Genomic DNA, 19590 nt, shown 5'->3' with positions numbered 1-19590 from the left:
CCAAGGTTGTCAGGCAACAATTACTCTTGTGCTATAAACAGGGTAGTACTAGTCTGATTATATGGATGTGAATATTGTATTTTATAACACTTTCTGTATAGTATATGCAATTAAGTGAATACATGCATTCTACTGTAAATAGAGGATTGTAAATCCGACTGTTAAAAATAATTTAAGGACATAATTTCTTAATTGACACTTAATTTTTTTAATTTTAGCCCTAAAATGTCTTTAATACTATTGCAGCGGCAAGGCTTATTAAAATACAGGAATTAAGTTTGCTGTTCCCTTGCCAGTCTCTCTCTCCCTCATCTCAAGTGGTGCTGGATACAGAGAGACCATTCCACTTGGTTTAAGGTGTTTTTCTAGCTGATAGAGTGTCCTCATAAGGAACAACTCCCAAAGCTGAGACACATCAGCCACCCTAATAAATGGTCATCTCTGGCGCCTTACTGTCTGCGAGATTCCAAGTGAGAGCCTCATCCCAATTAGTTTACAACCCCAGGGTCAGAGAGCATGGTTACTCATCCTCCACCTAGATCAGCCAATCAGGAACAGGTAGGGCAGAGTAACCCCACGTGGGTCTCGGATGCCCATGAAACTTTCAACCAATGAACGACCGTAGTTCCTCCATGTAAAACAAGCAGCATAGGGCTTCCCTGGGGTGCCTCCTGGACATTTCTCAGACTCCGGCTCCTCCTGAACATTCTCGTGCTCCTCCTGGCCATTCTCAGACTCAGCTCGGACAATCACGTAACAGCCAGTGTGTCTGAGTGCCAGGACTTTTCTTTGTTCTAAGAGTTGAGAACAGAGGTCGCCAGCGCGTAACCAAAGGATCCACCCAAGGTTAGCCCAGCAGCAAGCCTCGTGAACCCACTGCGAATGCTCACCTGATCAACAAGTGAACTACGTTCGGAACTGTGGAGAGCTGAAATCAGTATTCAGGTCTAGTGTTACATTAGGAACGAACTGGTCTTCTTCCTGTCTAAAGAGTGTGACCTGCTTGGACCCGCAGACACTTTTCTCCCGTGCACAACCTCTGCTAGTTTCAGCCGAAGAAACTAGCAGGTCTTCAGAGAGCATCAGCAGCGCATCGCAGCAGGAATCTCTCCCTCCTTCTCCCACATTGCCAGCCGCACCGGCCACTGCTTGGCACCGGGCCAGAGAACACCGATTGGTCACAGCAACAGCCTGCCACTGTTCTTTTTTGTCCACGGGAGATCTGAATCCATTACAGCTGCATTCTGCATTGCAGCTGAATTCTGCATTATAGCTCGAGAATTCAATTGTTATCTCAACCCAAGTTGATATCAATTTAATTCCTATGAGTGATGTACTTGTTTTGAGTATCTAGTGTAGAAGTTGTAGCCAAGTTCATTTACGAAACGGTCTAAATGAATGATTTACTGAACGTGTGTCCCTCTTGGCATTTGTAACTCTTCGTGATTGAATATACCTTTTGTATTCTGCTAACCCTCACTCATAAGATCTGTTAAGTTTATATGCACATTCTATGTATTTATAAATGTATTCTTGTGTAATAGTATCCGTGTGTGTTCGAATATTTTGCTGCCTTTTGCTGCCTCACAAAGCTTTAGAGAACTTAACATTTCTATTATCAACAAATTGTAAATACGACGTTTACATTGGCATTACTAATTTTTCACTTGAGTGTATGGAGGATTGTCAGCTGTCACTGAGAGTAGTTAATTAAATGTATTTTTTTGATTCACAATCAGACAAATGCAACAAAAATTATCTTTGTCTTCTAAGTATATTAATAAACTTTCAGCATAGCTTTCTCCCCGTTTAGATTTATTTTTCTTGGGATTTTGGGATCAAACGTGGAAAGATTAGATTAGTAATCCTTTTTATTTTTTAAATACATTTTAGAAAAGTGTAATCTATACTAAAAAGCTGTATTTATTTAATGCAACTCGATACCTATATTAATGGAGTTTAGTTGATACTGTTTAAACTTTTAATTATTTTAAATTGTATTACAGCATTGTACACATGCTTAAAAGAGGAGAAAACGCAAGCCTTCTTCAGGTGTGAGAGTCTTCTGCTCAGAATAAAATGTTAAAATGTAATGTAGGCTCTGAATGGGTTCAATTATGATTTGGGCTTGATTAAGGTCGCTGCCTTTCATCCAAAATCCTGCTTGAATCCTTCTAAACTAAAAATTAGACACGAGAAGGGGCTCTGGCGAAATTTCTCATTTTTTAATTTCTCTTTTTTTCTTGGAAAAATATCTTACCCGCTCCAATCCGGGCACAGAAGGATTAAAAGAAGCCAGACAGGCAGGGAGAAGAGTGAGTTCTAAATAAAGAGGTATCCAGGTAACAGTGAAGGTAACAGCCGCAGACGTGGCCTACTTAGCCCGCCAGGGTTAGCCTACTCTCCTGGAGGAGGCCCACCGGGAGATAGCGCACCAGGCATTCCTCTGGGCCCTGGCGCCGACTGAGGTGCAGTGCCACATGATGCTGGCCGCGCTGGTCCTCTTGGAGCAGGCCCTGGCTCTGGCTGAGCAGGCTGATGCTGTATTCGAGGAGACCGGTGGGCACCAATGGAGGGGCGCATGGGGAATCAGATAGGGAGGAGGAGACGCCCATTGGGCGATGCTGGGGGAGCGACGACGGCTGCTCATCTGCCACTGCTGTGGGGAGAGGGGACACATCGCACAGGAGTACCGGGCGCTGGATCCCCGGGGACTCCGGAGGCTGTTGGGAAACAGGAGCGGGGCGGCCTAAAGGGGGGAAGACCGCCCTTGAGCGACGCTACCCCGGCTCCGGAAAGCCAGAGGGAGCGCTTCACCCCGCCTGCTGTGGAAAGGGTTGGCCACAGCCGAGGCTTATTTCTTCCCTGCGAGGGTGAAACACCCCTTCTACCTTGCCCCAGTCCATGAGGACTTTCAATGCCTAACAGCAGAAAATGGCTCTCTAGCAGTGTCTGAAGGTTTTTATAGCAATTGCAATGGTTTTTTATTGGTATTGCTTTAAATATTTTTTATAATTTATTTATTACAGATGCAGCCATTCAAAATGCGCGAGGTATTTCGCGGCATACCCCGGTGGGCATGTCACAGTATCACGCGGTATGACGCAGTTAACGTGGTGTCACGTGGTAAACTATCCGGCGTCGCCTTGTAAAACCGCCAGGGGGAGCTCAATTTTGAACTGTGTATTACAGTATGTTAATCATCAGTCATTAAAATGTTGGTATATTTTATGAAAGCAAGATTGCTCAGTTGGACAAAAGTACACAACCTACCTTTATCAGAAATATTTATGCATCAAAGTCTTTACTGAAGATATTACTAATAGTATTAATAATGGATGACTTTGGACAAGCTGTATACTCAAAGTATAATTTCTTTAGCACATTTGTACAAGCACTTGGAAGCTGTCCAAGCCATACTTTGTCAGGCATTTTGTTTTACTTCAACGGGCATAAAAACTTCCTTGCTTTTAACAGGGCGTTTCATAATTTCTAACTACGAAAATGATTTAAAATGCGACACCTATCATTCAACTAGAGCTTAAAATATCACAAGGAAAAATACACACCGGTATTCCATTTCTCCTTAAACATTGTAAGCTTCGAAGTCTTTAACTAACGTGATACCGGAGTCAACAAGCATACTTTTAGAATTTGATTAAAAGGGAATATAATATGGAATCGCGTATCTCAAGAATTTAATAACGGTATGATTATATCCGTGTACTGCGGCAGGGCTGTGTAGGGCTGTTTCGCCTGCCTGCTCATGCGAGCTGTCTTGTAGCCGACTGGTCTAGGTGCGTGACTACCAACTGGCAGGTTGTGTGTTCGAATCCAGTTGGTGCTGGACCTTCTAGTTTTATTTATTTATTTTTTAATCGCGTAACATAAACATATTACCGTATGCAAACTGTACAGTATACAATATGTATATGTATATTTAATGTCTTAACTGTGCCCGTTTAAGTATTGAATATTCATATCTAATTTTACCACTGAAGGGAAATCTTAACATAAACATACAGTATATGGCTGGTCTCGGTACTTTAAAGAAAAAAATACACACCAGTATTCCATTTCTCCCTAAACATTGTAAGCTTCGAAGTCTTTAACTAACGTGATACCGGAGTCAACAAGCATACTTTTAGAATTTGATTAAAAGGGAATATAATATGGAATTGCGTATCTCAAGAAATTAATAACGATATAATTATATTCATGTTGCAAAAGAACTGCAACGGACATAAAAACTCCCTTGCTTTTAACAGAGCGTTTCATAATTTCTAACTACGAAAATGCCAGGTGAAAGGATTTGTAAACATATTTTGTTAAAGCAAGTCAGTTTTTTCTGCAACACATAAAATACATTTTTCCAAGAAAGTTTAGCCTTTGTCACTAATGAAACCACTAAATAAAGACATAAATATAGAAATCTTAAGATTTGTTTTATTTAATGTTGGTAGCAGGATGAACTGTCAGAGTGTATATTTTGTTCGCAAAGTTGCTGCAAGATGTTAACAGTGAAAAAGGTATTTAGAAATGAGTTATTTCTAGATGAAAAAGAAAACATACACGAAACATGATTTCATTACGACCAGAATCGGTCTTGAGATATTTTTAACTTGATTTACAGTATTTGAGAGGTATGTCTTAACACCGATACTACAGTGCTTAAGTACTGCTCACGTATATGTTTCTAGGTTTATATTATGCATTTCATACGGTCAAATTACTTTTGAGCAACTAATAAGAAGCGCGAAACGGTATGCATTTTACTTTCGTTTTGTGCTGGGACCCGTGGATTGATTAGAGATATCAAGTACATACAAGTCATTTTTTAAATGTTGTAGTTCGTCTTGAAAAATGTTACGAGTACATCATCTATCAACAATCACACAGGTTCTGTTTCCATATTGCGGATTTTGGTTAGGTATTATCAAATCCAGTGGCGCTGTTAGTTTACTGAGTCCCATGTCACATGGTCTGTGATTGTAAAACCGGTTTAATTCGTCACAGCCAGCACTCTTCAGGTGTGAGGGTCTTCTGCTCAGAATGAAACGCTAAAATGTTTGTGTATATTCTAATGGTAGTGGGGGCAGGGTGTGTGGGAACAGGTTTGGTTGAAATTGCATTAGAGATCTATGTTCTTCACACCTGAAACATTTTCTCTGAAAGCATTTTCTTCGCAGTTTAACCGATCTTGTTACAGCATGTTACAGTTTACTATTATTAACCATATTAATTTTAAGTGCTTAATGTAAAATCTTTAAAAATATATTTTCATTGTTCAAATATACATTAAGTCTGACTATCATATAATAAGTTAAATACAAAACTAAAGAAAAAATAGGGTTAAATATAATTCAAAATATTTTGCTAACAATGTTAACTGTTTATGAATAATAAAATGTATTAACTAAGGAGTAGGATGGCACAGTTGTTAGTATGTTTTTTGTTTTGTTTCTTTTTCATAAATACAACAGTAGTACCTGATGTCTCAGTGGCTTTCAAAATTAAATTATGCAATAAATAACCACATGTAAGACTCTGATGCTTAAAATGTTTAGGGAGAAAGTGGAATACTGGTGTGTATTTTTTCTTTAAACTACCAATACCAGCCATATACAGTCTGTAACGTAGGGATTTCTATATGTCTTTATTTAGTGGTTACATGAGTGACAAAGGCTAAACTTTTAGCTTCAGTAACGTGTACATATCTCCCCTTTTTATAAAACGACATGGTTGAAAACTGTTCCAGAGCCACTGTTGTTTCATCAGTGAAAAGTACATCATGAAATGCCTCTCCCTGTTCAATCCACTGGAAAAAAGAAAAGGAGCATAAAGCTTCTGATGGTCATAAACGATATTCATTTAGGAGCAGCATCAGAGGTATGTTTTTAACTGCACTGCATTGGAGAGAACACCATAGTGTGTTTTTTTTTTACTCCCTGGCGGAAACTGGCTTCCAGAAGAATCAGTATGGCTCAGAGATTAAATAAAACTTCACTCGCACCAAACAAATGTATATTTCTAAATATCACAACATGATCGAATTTAAGTCATTTTAATAACAATGAATAGTCACCTATGCGTTACAATATAAACATTTATATTGATTTAAATCGCGTTTAAATCACCTTTATTTAAAACCCACGATACACAATGCAACGTAAATCGCTATCTTTGTCTTCTGTGTAATAATGTTCACCTCTCTGTCCAGCAAATTTACAGGTTAAAAACAATACTGTTAGGCTGGGAAAACGATTTTTTTTTAAGAAATACAAAATGAGATATAATGATATGTTCCGGCTTAGACATTAACGAAGAGCATAACGCGTGTACTGTATACACTGCAAGTACAACCCCCCTCTCTGCAGGAGTGCTGGCTGTGACGAATTGAACCGGTTTCATGGGTATTTTCAAAGTAGGAGGCGAGATTTCCAGCGAAAGACACCCCCTCAAAAACCCAGTAAGTACAGTACTTACTAGTTAAAGGCTAGGCTCCCGACTACGGCGAAAGGAACCCTTCTTTCATTAGAATACAATGAACATATTTTAGCCCTGAATGAATTAATAGCAAACATGGTTTACATAAAAGACATTTTTCCAAGAAAGTTTAGCCTTTGTCACTAATGAAACCACTAAATAAAGACATAAATATAAAAATCTTAAGATTTTTAAATTACATGACTTTGCTAAAATTTATTTGAAAATAAAAACAATTACAACCGCCAGGGGAGAGAGAGAACAGGGGAGGGATGTTGGTTTTGCATAAGGGGCGGGGCTATGGAAATTAGGTCTGTTTGGGAATGTGTAGTTACATGTTCTGGCTGTTTGTGAATTATCGTTGTTGAGTATGGAGTGTTGAGGTATTGATTTTGTGTAATGCTTTATGTTGAAAATTGAGGTGGATTTTGTTTATGATAAACAGGATAAACTGGGATGGAAGGAAGGTTTGGTTTTGCATAAGGGGCGGGATTATGATAATTGGAGGACTTTGCGAGAGTAAAATGGTTTGATATATTTGATTTTGTATTGTGGTTGTTATCTATGTGTTTGGTTGGTATTATGTTTATATGGTTGTTTTTGTTGGTTGGTTGTTATTATGGTTATTAATAATACGATCTATAGTTGAAATCTGAGCCTAAATAAAAACAAAAAGCAAGTGATTAGGTTTATGAGCAATCTAATTACTTATTCGTTTATAAAAAAACTATATATAAAATAAAGTTTATTATTAATTTGCTGGACAGAGCGGTGAATATTATTATGCATAAGACAAAGATAACGATCCTGATCAGTTTAGAAATCTGTGTACGCTGTAAAGTTTTTACTTCTTAAACTTTTAAAATGCACGTTTTGAATAGAAAGAAATCCTCTTCCTGGTACAGTATGTATAGCAGACCAGCACGTCTTTTTTCTCCAATCAGAGGGGTGTCAGATGGTGTCAGCCAATCACCATTCTGCGTTGGGTAGCAACGGGTGACTGTTCTCAGGCGGAAGATGTAAACAGCTTAATGTTCGTGTTAAATATTTTTTTTAAATTCAATTAAACGGGCACAGTTAAGACATTACATACATATACATACTGTATACAGTACAGTTTGCATACGGTAATATGTTTATGTTACGCGATTAAAAAATAAATAAATAAAACTGGAAGGTCCAGCACCAGCTGGATTTTAACACACAACCTGCCAGTTGGTAGTCACGCACCTAGACCAGTAGGCTACAAGACAGGACGCATGAACAGGCAGGCGAAACAGCCCTACACAGCCCTGCCGCAGTACACGGATATAATCATACCGTTATTAAATTCTTGAGATACGCGATTCCATATTATATTCCCTTTTAATCAAATTCTAAAAGTATGCTTGTTGACTCCGGTATCACGTTAAAGACTTCGAAGCTTACAATGTTTAGGGAGAAATGGAATACTGGTGTGTATTTTTTTCTTTAAAGTACCAAGACCAGCTATATACTGTATGTTTATGTTCCAAAATTAATATCATTTATGGCTTTCACACGCGTTACAGTATGCTCCTATTCTTTTTATGCTCAGCTACTAAGATTTCCCTTCAGTGGTAAAATTCAATATCTACAACGGGCACAGCAAAGACGTTTTTACTGTAAGTCTTTCTACGACAGACCAACGGACCACGAGTGCCCCTGTCGGTCAACCAATCACGTACTGCGGTGCCGCGCGTCATCTTGCGTCATACTGAGCGACGTCACCTGCGGTACGTGTCTGTAACGTGCACTTTGAATGGCTGCATCTGTATATGCGAGAAATTTAATTCCAGGTCCAGTCTTCACAAAACATTATGTAGATTTTTTTCAAATTGATCAATTTGTCCCAGATTTCTATCCAAGCTAGTAGGCACCTTGAACAAGGTTTTCAAATTATTCCCAGGACATTTCACAGGCCTAGAATAGAAAAACCTGACCTCTGAAGACCAATACAAAAATGCCGCCTGCTGTTTTTGTTTTTTTTTCATATGTTTGTCTGCTGAGTGGACACATTAAGAAATACAATGACTGTCCACACTCAAACCCAAGGGGGCTAGCTTCAAGTTAAGACCTGAACCAGGCTCCTGCTATGTTCTGCTGCAGAGATATAACTAAATATTTAAGGGGAGGAAATTCCAGGCGGACATTGGTTTAAAGGGTCTTCGCCAGTAAAAGTTATTGAATTACTTCCCAATCTCCGTTTTTCTGACACCCCCCAGTTTTGTAACAATATTGTGAAAAGATATTGGGACCTCTTTAATGTCATATATATTACATATATATTTAGCACTCATGAACACTGTGAGCTGTTACCAGTCAAGTTCTGATACAGAAATACAAACTGCTAATAAAGGAGGTCAGTCACTATAAAACCTGAAAGTTATTAATTGTTTACAGGCAAAACACTAGGGGGCAGAGTGGGGTTAGGGATCTCAGTGAAATTGATGGGGCTTCAGAAACAAAGAACAAAGTCAGTAATAAGAGTAGAGGAACAGAACAAAACACAAAAGAAGCCAAGTTCACTCTGAGCTTTTTCAGTTCCCTCAGTATCCCTGCCACGAAGCTTAATTCAAGTTCAAGTACCTTTATTGCCATTTGCATGAACAGTGCATTGAAAATCTTACACGGCTTCTCTCAGTCAGAAAACATAATAACAAAAGGGTAAACACACAGACTACGTGCAGGATACTATACACAAACTGTAAAAAAGACTATACACAACCTGTACACACTATTGCGCAAAACAAATAACATAAGAAGAAAAAGTTCTAAGTTACACATGATAAAAGACATTGTGCCTGTGGAACTGGGGTAGACATGGGCCTCCTATATGTTATGCCGGTCTGCATGTCCTTAGCAATCAGGTGCTCTGTTCCTGGGAAGAAACTGGTCATCAACCTGTTCCTTCAGGTCTTAATGCTCTCTGGCCTATAACACCGAAGGTTATGTTTAGTGTCTCGCCAGATAAACAGACTATGGCTAGGGTGGAGTGGGTCTTTGATGATAGCGTGAGCCTTGCTCCTGCAGTAGGCTGTATCGAGATTCTCCAATGAAGGACGTGTCAATAGCTTCAAAACAAACCCATTGACACAGTTCAAGACCTTTATTAAATCACACACCATATACTGGCTCTCCTGAGGGTTACTTGCTGTTCAAGGCATTTAAAAAGGACCTTATCCCTTCTCCTTGTCTGCCGATAACCAGCTCCTGGTTTCATACCCTCATTTCACTAATTCAGATGCAGCCATTCAAAATAAGCGGGCGATACCGCATTATTTTGCGGTATGCTTGACGCAGGCTACCGGAAGTTACGGTATTAATACCGTATATTCACGCATAGTGCCGCACGATACCGCATGATACCGCAAATAAAATAATAGTATCCTGAATTTCCGCAAGGTGGAGCTAATAAAGCTCAACCTCTCATGTTTGAGCTGTCGCCATCAAAGTCTTTACCGAAGATATTACTAATAGTATTTATAATGAATGACCTTGGACAAGCTGTAAACTCAAAGTATTGCCCTGGTCCACAGTCTTTTTTTCATTGACCATCTTTTTAAAAGTAACACCACAGCATTTCGTTGATCCAATCACGCATTTGTTTCCAATCATGCAAAGTACAGTAATTTTTGAGAATCTCCGATTCACCATGCCTTTCACATGCTCATAAAAGATATTGATTTAGGAACATGTATACTGTACTGTATACAGTATGTACATGTTTATTTAACGTCTTTACTGTGCCCGTTTAAGTATTGAATATTTATATGGAATTTTACCATAACGTATGTGAAATCCATAAACGATATTAGTTTTGTAACATAAACATACAGTATGTAAACTGTATACAGTATGGCTGGTCTCGGTACTTTAAAGAAAAAATACACACCAGTATTCCATTTCTCCCTAAACACTTTAAGCATCGCAGTCTTTAACTAACGTGAAATAACGTGTATAAAAAGTGGTAGTTTTAAGCTTTTCTGTGAATACGCTTGATACCGGAGTCAACAAGCATACTTTTAGAATTTGATTTATAGGGAATATAATGTGGAATCGCGTATCTAAAGAAATTAATAACCATATAATTTGGTTTCTGTCAAAGCGCAATGAAACCTAGAACTTGATTCTTATGGACGCCCGGTCCCGCCAGGGATTAAAGAAAAACATGGAATCGCGTATCTAAAGAAATAACAGTATACAGTAACTATGTTCATGCACAAACAGTAGCATGTTAAATTATTAATTTGGGGGTCTCCTCTTGCGGTTTTTGACTTTTTTTAAATTACAACCCATACATAAGCTGATACTGTTTAAACTTTTAATTATTTTAAACTGTATTACAGCAGCACAATGCACAATGCAACGTAAATCGCTACCTTTGTCTTCTGCGTAATAATGTTCAGAAATAAGAAATAAGATTGCTCATAAAGGTTGTTTAATGACAAAGTATTGTTTATCTCATGGCTAAATAGTCAAGTCTAGCCAAAAAGAGAAAACATTGACTTTATTTAAACTCCAGTAAAAGTATTAATGGTTTTTAATTACCATACTTTTATGGTACATGACTTTGCTAAAATGTATTTAAAAATAAAAACGATTACAAATGCCAGTGGAGAGAGAGAGACACACACTCAGTTTTTCATTGTCAAAAAGTAATTGTTTTTTACTTTGTCAGCACCCAGACAAACGCAAGCGCGTTTTTAATAAAATGCTTTTATTCATTCTTAATCAGATTTACATTCCCGAATGTCCCCCGCCCCGATCAAAAAAGGGAAATTTTAGTAGCTAAGCATAAAAAGCAGAGGAGCATAACGAAGGTCATAAAGGTCAAAAGCTGCCCAGCCGTGTGGAATGCTACAGAACCCTAAACAGACAGTACACACTAGCCGAATATTTGACCAAGATATCCAGACACAGCTGTATGAGCTCCACCAGTAAAACTCAAAGTATTACGCTGGTTCACACTATTTGTAACGACTTTATTTCTTCATCGACAAAAAGTAACAGCATTCTCGTAACATTTTTACAAGACGAACTACAACATTTAAAAAATGACTTGTATGTACTTGATATCTCTAATCAATCCACTGCACTGCATTAAAACAAAACGAAAACTAAAACGCCCTGGGCATACCGTTTCGCGCTTCTTATCAGTTGCTCACAAGTAATTTGACCGTATGAAATGCATAATATAAACCTAGAAACATATACGTGAGCAGTATTTACTTAGTATCGGTGTCAAGACATACCTCTCAAATACTGTAAATCAAGTTAAAAATATCTCAAGACCGATTCTGGTCATAATGAAACCATGTTTCGTGTATGTTTTCTTTAAAGTACCGAGACCAACCATATACTGTATGTTTATGTTCCAAAATTAATATCGTTTATGGCCTTCACACGCGTTGCAGTATGCTCCTATTCTTTTTATGCTCAGGCACTAAGATTTCCCTTCAGTGGTAAAATTCCATATACATTTTCAATACTTAAACGCGCACAGGTAAGACATTAAATATACATATACATACTGTATACAGTACAGTTTGCATACGGTAATATGTTTATGTTCCTAAATAATCTCTTTTATGAGCATGTGAAAGGCATGGTGAATCGATTCTCAAAAATTACTGTACTTTGCATGATTGGAAAAAAATGCGTGATTGAGAAATGCTGTGGTGTTACTTTTACAAAGACGGTCAATGAAAAAAAGAACATGAGAGGTTGAGCTTTATTAGCTCCACCTTGCGGAAATTCCGGATACTATTATTTTGCTAGCGGTATTTACCGGTAACTCGCGGTATTTACTGGTAGCTTGCGGTAGACTGCGTACAGCGTACCGGAAAATAATGCGGTATCGCCCGCGCATTTTGAATGGCTGCATCTGTAACTAACAAGGATGGGACATTAGCTAGCCAATATGATAAAGGAATGACTTTTTTGTTTATTTCTTCAGCACATTTATTTGAACATTTCCATCGATTGTACAAGCACTGAAAAACTGTTCAATCCCTAGTTCATCAGGCATTTTCTTTTACTATAACAGATATAAAAACTCCCTTGCTTTTAACAGAGCGTTTCATAATTTCTAACAACGAAAATTATTTAAACTGCGACACTTTTATCATTCAACGAGAGCTCAAAATATCACAAGGATCCTCACGAGATCAACAAAGACAACAGAAAAAGATATGTGTATAAGATACTGTCCATGGGAGTCCAAGCTTTTTTATCTGTGCTAAGTAGTCTTTAAAATTTCTTCATTAGACAGTGAAGTCAAAATTCCGGGATGTGCCTATATAAGTACACTGGGCAAACATTCCGAGGTGAAATTCTTCAAGCACGGGGGTACCTTTAGAGCGGAGATGACGGCACCGAATATTTTTGGTGCGCCCTCTCTTTAAAGCCCTGGCCAAATATGAAGACAGTACGTACAATTATAATTCAAACTGAATTAAAAACTACACATCCCAGTTACCATGGTGGTGCTTGTGATCATTGCGTTTAACCAATGAAACAGGGCGAAAACAGCAAAGACATTTTTCCAAGAAAGTTTAGCCTTTGTCACTAATGACACCACTTAATAAAGACATAAATAAAGAAATGAACAATTAATTGACTTTTATATTTCTAAATATCACAACATGTTCAAATCCAAGTCATTTTTAATAACAATGGGTAAAATGGGTAAACTATCACAAAGCTTTAGAGAACTTAACATTTTTATTATCAACAAATTGTAAATACGACATTTACATTGGCGTTATTAATTTTTCACTTGAGTATATGGAGGATTGTGAGAGCAGACCCCCCTCTTAGGCTACATTTTTATTAAGAAATGGAGGCTGTATGCGTTATAATATAAACATTTACTGTCAAACTTTAAATCAACAGTTGATTTTAAGACGATCTGTCAAAGTGCAATGAAACACAATATTGTTGTTGTTGTTATTGTTGTTTTTATCCTGTAAAGCGTTTTGAGAAGCCACCTTTAAAGGCTCTATATAAAGGCACTGATTCTTATGGAATGTGTTCTCTTTCTTCTTTTTTTTCAGCATGGAATAAACCTATTACAGTACTTGATTCTTTTGGATGCCCGGTTCTGCCGGGGATTCAAAATAAAACATGGAATCACGTGTCTAAGGAAATGGCAGTGTAACTACAGTACGTCTCCTACCTTGGGCTGAATACACACACAATTCCCTCTCAACATCCTCAACAGGTATGTTTGTTTCAATGCTTTTTGGGATATCAACCACCTCTCATACCAGAATCCTCCCCAGAATCACCTGTCCCTTCAGTCCAGGAGTATATATCCAACTTGCAGGATTTTTGGAAATTGGCAAAAACTACCCTGTTGCGTACAGTGGACCAGCAAAAGAAAACCATCAACCACTATCGCTGTGCTGTACCCAAGCTCAGACGTGGACAATTTGTGTGGTCATCTACCCGTAATTTACCACTTCAGCAGTGTTCCCGCAAATTGGGCCATAGATACATCGGACCCTTCCGCTTCGTTTCCCAAGTCACGCCAGTTACCTACTGTTTGGTCATTCCACCCGCTCTCAGGATTCACCCTGCCTTTCACTTTTCACTACTCAAACCCTACCATAAATCTCCATTGTTGCGACCTCAGCCTCGTCCTCCCCCACTTTGAATAATTGATGGTATACCAGCCTACACAGTAAATGAAATCCTGGACTCCAGCTGGCGTGATGGGAGATTGCAATATCTAGTTGACGGAAGACTATGGACCAGAGGAGCATTCATGGGTATCTGAGAAAGACATTCTTGACCGCACATTAATTCATGATTTCCATTACTGATTCCCAAACCATCCCGGGAGGGTGTCAGGAACCTCCCTTAAGGGGGGGGTAATGTTATAGTTCCAACATCCCGCCACCAGAGAACACTCCAACCAAGTACTTCATCCACTCGGGAGAGGCTTAGGTTAACCACACTCTCCCTGTTAATTCAGTGCTCAGTATTGGTGCAGACCTCTTGAGCTACAGGCCTTATATTGTGTTATCTTCTCTGGAATCCTTCTTGGTTTTTGGACTTTTGGTTACCCTCTTGAACACGATTTTTGGAATTCATCTTGGAAACCTTTTGCTAAGTTTCTCCTAGATTTTTGGCTCTTGACCATTTTTCTAGTCTTTGACCATGACCCTGGATTTTCTGTTGCTTCAGTGTTTTGTGATATCCTGCCCGCATAGGGTCCATCCCTTTGCTAATCACTGCCCCACAGTGTAACAGTAGAAATGGGACTTAAATATTTTAGTTTAATTTCATGTGAAAATAATACATTAATAGAAAATATATTGAAATCAAATCCATTAATGAATTAGTGTTTTCAATATTTTTCTGACACATTTATTATTATTTTCCTTTTCATTTTTTTTCAAGCACTGCCTAGCCTGGTACAAAGGCTGGAGAAGCTCCTTATCTCCTGATCTATCAGGAAACAACCCATTAGACTGCGATCCTTGAGCATTTCAGTGACAGTAGATCTGGGACTGACATTACTCTGACCATCACAGGAGTCCAGGCTGAAGATGCAGCAGATTATTGCTGTCAGAGTTTACAGTTGCCCAAAAGAATGTTGGTACAAATACTGTGCTACACACCCTTACAAACATCTCCCTCAACAGGACTGTACAATGACTGAACTGCTGCAGCTGGGACCTCCTGCAGAAGCTGAGAGTGAAGATAAACACACAGGATAGCCTGAGGAGGTGCTGGAAATTTCATTTAATTGTTTCGATTCCATTTTAAATTAGTGTTGCCATTTTTTTAGTTTCTTGGTTACTCTCCATTTTGTGAAACATACTGTAAAGTCAGTTCTTACACTTCACAGTATTTTGAAGGATATTATTTCTTCTGTTAAAGAAGGTAATTCTGCCCAGTAAGATGCATTCTTCTCAATATTTCCATAAACCCTATTACATTTAAAACATAAAATTCAATCTAAGACAACATAATTAACACTTAATAATGCCTATAGTAAAGAGTTCTTTATTTTCAATGTTTATTTTCAAAATGTCCTGATCAGGTCATTATTAAACAGGTGATTGTTACTCTAAGTAAATTATAGAGCATTTTGCAAACATTTCACTCCTTAAAGGACAGTTGTACCTTTCCTTTTCTGTAATTCATTAAATTAAACAATACAAATTAAACATTATACAGGTGTTCTCAATGTACAGGTGACTGATAATACCTTTAAAGTTTTGTCCAAAAACATAACTTTGTTCATGGGTTAGATTATCTTCAAAGGTTATGTATCATATCGATTTTAAGATCGTTCTCTATATTTGCAAGCTATAGAAATAAAAGTTTATCGGGGCTATTTGTCTGAGACTATTATGTGGAAATCACCCTCTAGAACTAAAGAGCCAGTAAACATTTGCATGGTCACTTGATTGTTCTTTCTGCCAACTTTCACTTGACTATACACTGTGTGACTTCATGGTCTGAGAGTTGTGACAGTGGCTGTGTAAATAGTGGTGTCTGTCTTGGTACCTTCAGCCCCAGTGTCCTCTGCTTTCTGTTCCAGCCTGAGCTCGCAGTAACATGGTGAGTTAAATAATGAAACTCATTAAGTATATTACTTTTAACTTGTCTCTGAGGTGTTTCAGAAGTCACTGCGTTGAGTTAAATGTAAAAAAAACATAAGCAACATCCTGCATATGTCTGAAGGATAAAATAATGAGGTTAATTGTTTATTTGACTGTTTAGATTAGAAACAAAAAGAGGAACAGCCAGGACCTTCCTCCAGCGCAGGTCCACTTACCTTAGGTGAGTTAAAACTGTTTCTTTGATTTTTCTTATAAAAATCTGAACTTTTTTTTTTAAACTGTGGTTTGACACTGCACAGCAGAGACTCTGAAAGCGATAGCGATTAAAAATGAATCAAAAGTTTTAAAATATTGATCATATGGCATTGTCTTAAAAACACTGGCCTGAAATTATTAAAGAAATAAAGGAGATTAAATTATTCTCAATCGCTATAATGCAGACTTACAGATGGAATCACTTTTAACCTGCTTTACAAGGGAATAAACTGTCCATTATACTACACTATATTGCAATTGCTGAAGCACCATTTGCTTTGTTCTGACAGTGTTGTATTTATTGCTGGAAAAAGTATAAAAATCTTAAAAAATTGAGTGATTGACCAGTTAGGACACAAAACAAACAGTGAACACCCCCAGCCCCTCGGCTCCTCTATACTACTAACTCAAGTGAATCACTGAACTCTTCTGTTGTCATATTTTGATTCTACTGATGTTTCTTTTTCCTTTTTGCATCCACAGCATTTTGAATCTCAGCGACGATCTTATTTCTATTGATCTCAACATTCTTCTTAGCTGCTTTCAGGAGATCCTGAAGCTCATTTTCACTGTAGGACATTTTGCGAGTTTTGTAGGTGTTCCTCATCGCTTCAATCTTTTCTTCACCTGAGGAAAGAATGATGATGGTCAGTGGAAGGATGTTGGATTTTGACCCAGAATTTAAGAATAGACCTCACTGGCCTGTTGTGCTCATTGTTATTGTGACCAATTTCAGAAGAATTTGAGTCCATCAGAAGGTTAGTTCTGACAAGTTCGTTTCCCTGCTTCTCCAGCTCTGTGGCTGCTCCCCTTTAAGGTCTACCTGAAAGTAAACCTTAACCTTGTTTTACTTTGTCATTTATTGTCCATGGTTATTTAATCAGCTTGTTTCTTGTTAGTTATCATTCAGAAAGATACCAAAGTACTTTATATTAGTACTGTAGGTGGAGATGTTGTTTATCCACCAGTGAACTGCTCACCTGAAGCAGCCATTCTGACCAGCAGCAGATCTAGAGAAATACTGACAGCACTTCACCTGGTAATCCCTTAACGAACAAATAATTTTCAATAGCACAAATCATTCAGGATTAAATTATTGTTGTTATTATTATTATTATTATTATTATTATTATTATTATTATTATTATTATTATTATTATTATTATTACACCACTGGACATAAAAACTACTAAAAGGGTCCCAATCAATCTTTTTTTTTCAAAGTGTTACTCTATGCGATTCTCCAGAAAACAGATTTTAGCATTTTTAAAACATTCCATATGTTCACCTATTACTAGAAAGCCAATTATTCCTGGTAAGGGCTACAGGTATATCAACCCAGGAATCACAGGGTGCAAGACAGGACAGCATCCAGGTGGGGGACTCAGCTACATTGCAGGTCTTGTTTTCTCTGAAGTCTGTTTCTATATATGAATGTACATTTCTGGGATGAGTCTGACAGAAAACTAAGAAAACAGATGTCACAAAATACAGAAAATATTGAGCATATCTAAACATTGCATGAATTATTAAAGTCTAGACTCTGTAAAGCTGTTCCTAAAACAATGGGAGGTTATTAAGACAAAATCAAAGATTTGGGTTTCATACTGCATGAGTGGCTTTTGTTGTATTAATGTTGTGAAATACTGTACAACACAATATTGGTGAAGACATTAAGGAACATGGTAATGCTGTATTATTTTTTTTTTGCTTATAAATGTTTGACTCTTAGAGTAGTGTTCTGTTCAAAGCTGTGCCCTGGGAATTTTGCGTTGTGTTATTGTATTGCATGTCTCTGATAAGTGGCAAGCTTGGGGTAGTCTCAAAAGACTTAGTGCTTCCTGTTTGATTAGACCGGAGCATATGGGGATAGATAGGAGGGCTGATGGCCTGGAGTTTTGGTGAAACAGGAGGAGGTTGCCTAAGAGCCTGCAGAGAATTATCTCTGATATACTGGGTTTAAAATTACTCTGTGTGTCAGCACATAAAAGTTCTTCAGTCATTTCAAAGAAATTTGGGCAGCATTGCTGTTTGAAAGAATATTAAAGTCATGGAACACCTTAATTATTAATTATTAATTATTATTAAGTATTAATTCAGTTGTCAAAATGAAGAAGAAAATATTTGTCAATTAGCTATTGTTTATTTCAGTGAATGATGAAAAACAGAACTACAGTAAGTAGTACCCATGAGAGTCCTGATTCTTAGCAGAAACCTACAATAGTCATCTTACAGCTGAGGCTCTTTTTCCTTGGGAACTTAACCAGGAAGTGAAACCCAAAAGGCTGGATGTTGTTCGTTTAGCTGTATAATTACTGAGGCAGCCACTCAGATTGCACATCAAAACTCAATACTGCAGTACAATGACTCTGTCATAATGCTACATAATGATACATCACACAGCTCAGATAATTTTTATTGAGAAATATGATAGATGGCACTTGTGGTAGATTGATTATTTTTTATAAAAGGTAGCACACTTTTTATTTTCATCTACTTGTACCACTACCAAGGAAATATTTTCAGCTACCAACATTTCCCTGTAGTAAGGCTTTAGTTATGATTCCATATTAATATTCCATATTAAGAGGATTTAAAGGCATACTGTAGGACAACAGAATATATTGAGCTAATGTTTTTATTAACATCTAACACACCACTTATTGATCTATCTATCACAAAGACTCTTGCTTTTTAGTAGAATGTTATCAATTGTATGAAATCATGTAAGAATCACGTTTTGCATTGCAACAGTGAAAGTACAAAAGTTTTCATGAAAATGGCATTATGATGTAATAGCCTGATATGATTTTTGCTTTCTGTGATCATTTTCAGATTTACACTACTATATGTTTTCTTTGGTCTTCACACAATGGGGTCTCTCTGCTGAACTCAACATTCAATCTATTCAGTACTTCAGCACATTCCATCCATTTATAATTCTTAAACAGCAATGAAGTAAAAAAAGTACAATCCATCTATTTTCAAACTGCTTTTTTCCAATTCAGGGTAACAGGAGAACCAGAGTCCCTGTAACCCTATCCTAACAAACAACAGACACAATGTGGGGTACACCCTGGATGGGTGTTACAGGGCAGACACACACTTACCTGTACACTTAGGGCCAGTTTTCACTGAAGGCAGTGAACCTACCACTATGTCTTTGGACTGTGGGAGGAATCTCCACACAGATAGCACTCCAGGTCTGGAAGTAAAGAGGGTGCCAGTACTACAAGGCAGCAATGCCACC

General features: G+C 37.7%; 1 protein-coding gene across 48 annotated transcripts in view; it reads left to right on the top strand.

Annotated features, from left to right (window-relative positions):
* The window catches only part of LOC148647083 (NACHT, LRR and PYD domains-containing protein 3-like), a 1669284-nt gene that overhangs the window by 1546409 nt on the left and 103285 nt on the right, over positions 1-19590 (top strand). The window lies entirely within an intron of this gene.

This window comes from Lepisosteus platostomus, chromosome 16 (assembly GCF_059453375.1).
Source record: "Lepisosteus platostomus isolate fLepPlt1 chromosome 16, fLepPlt1.hap1, whole genome shotgun sequence".
Taxonomy (NCBI): domain Eukaryota; kingdom Metazoa; phylum Chordata; class Actinopteri; order Semionotiformes; family Lepisosteidae; genus Lepisosteus; species Lepisosteus platostomus.
Note: the sequence above shows the minus strand (reverse complement) of the source record. Positions and strands in the feature narration are given on the sequence as shown.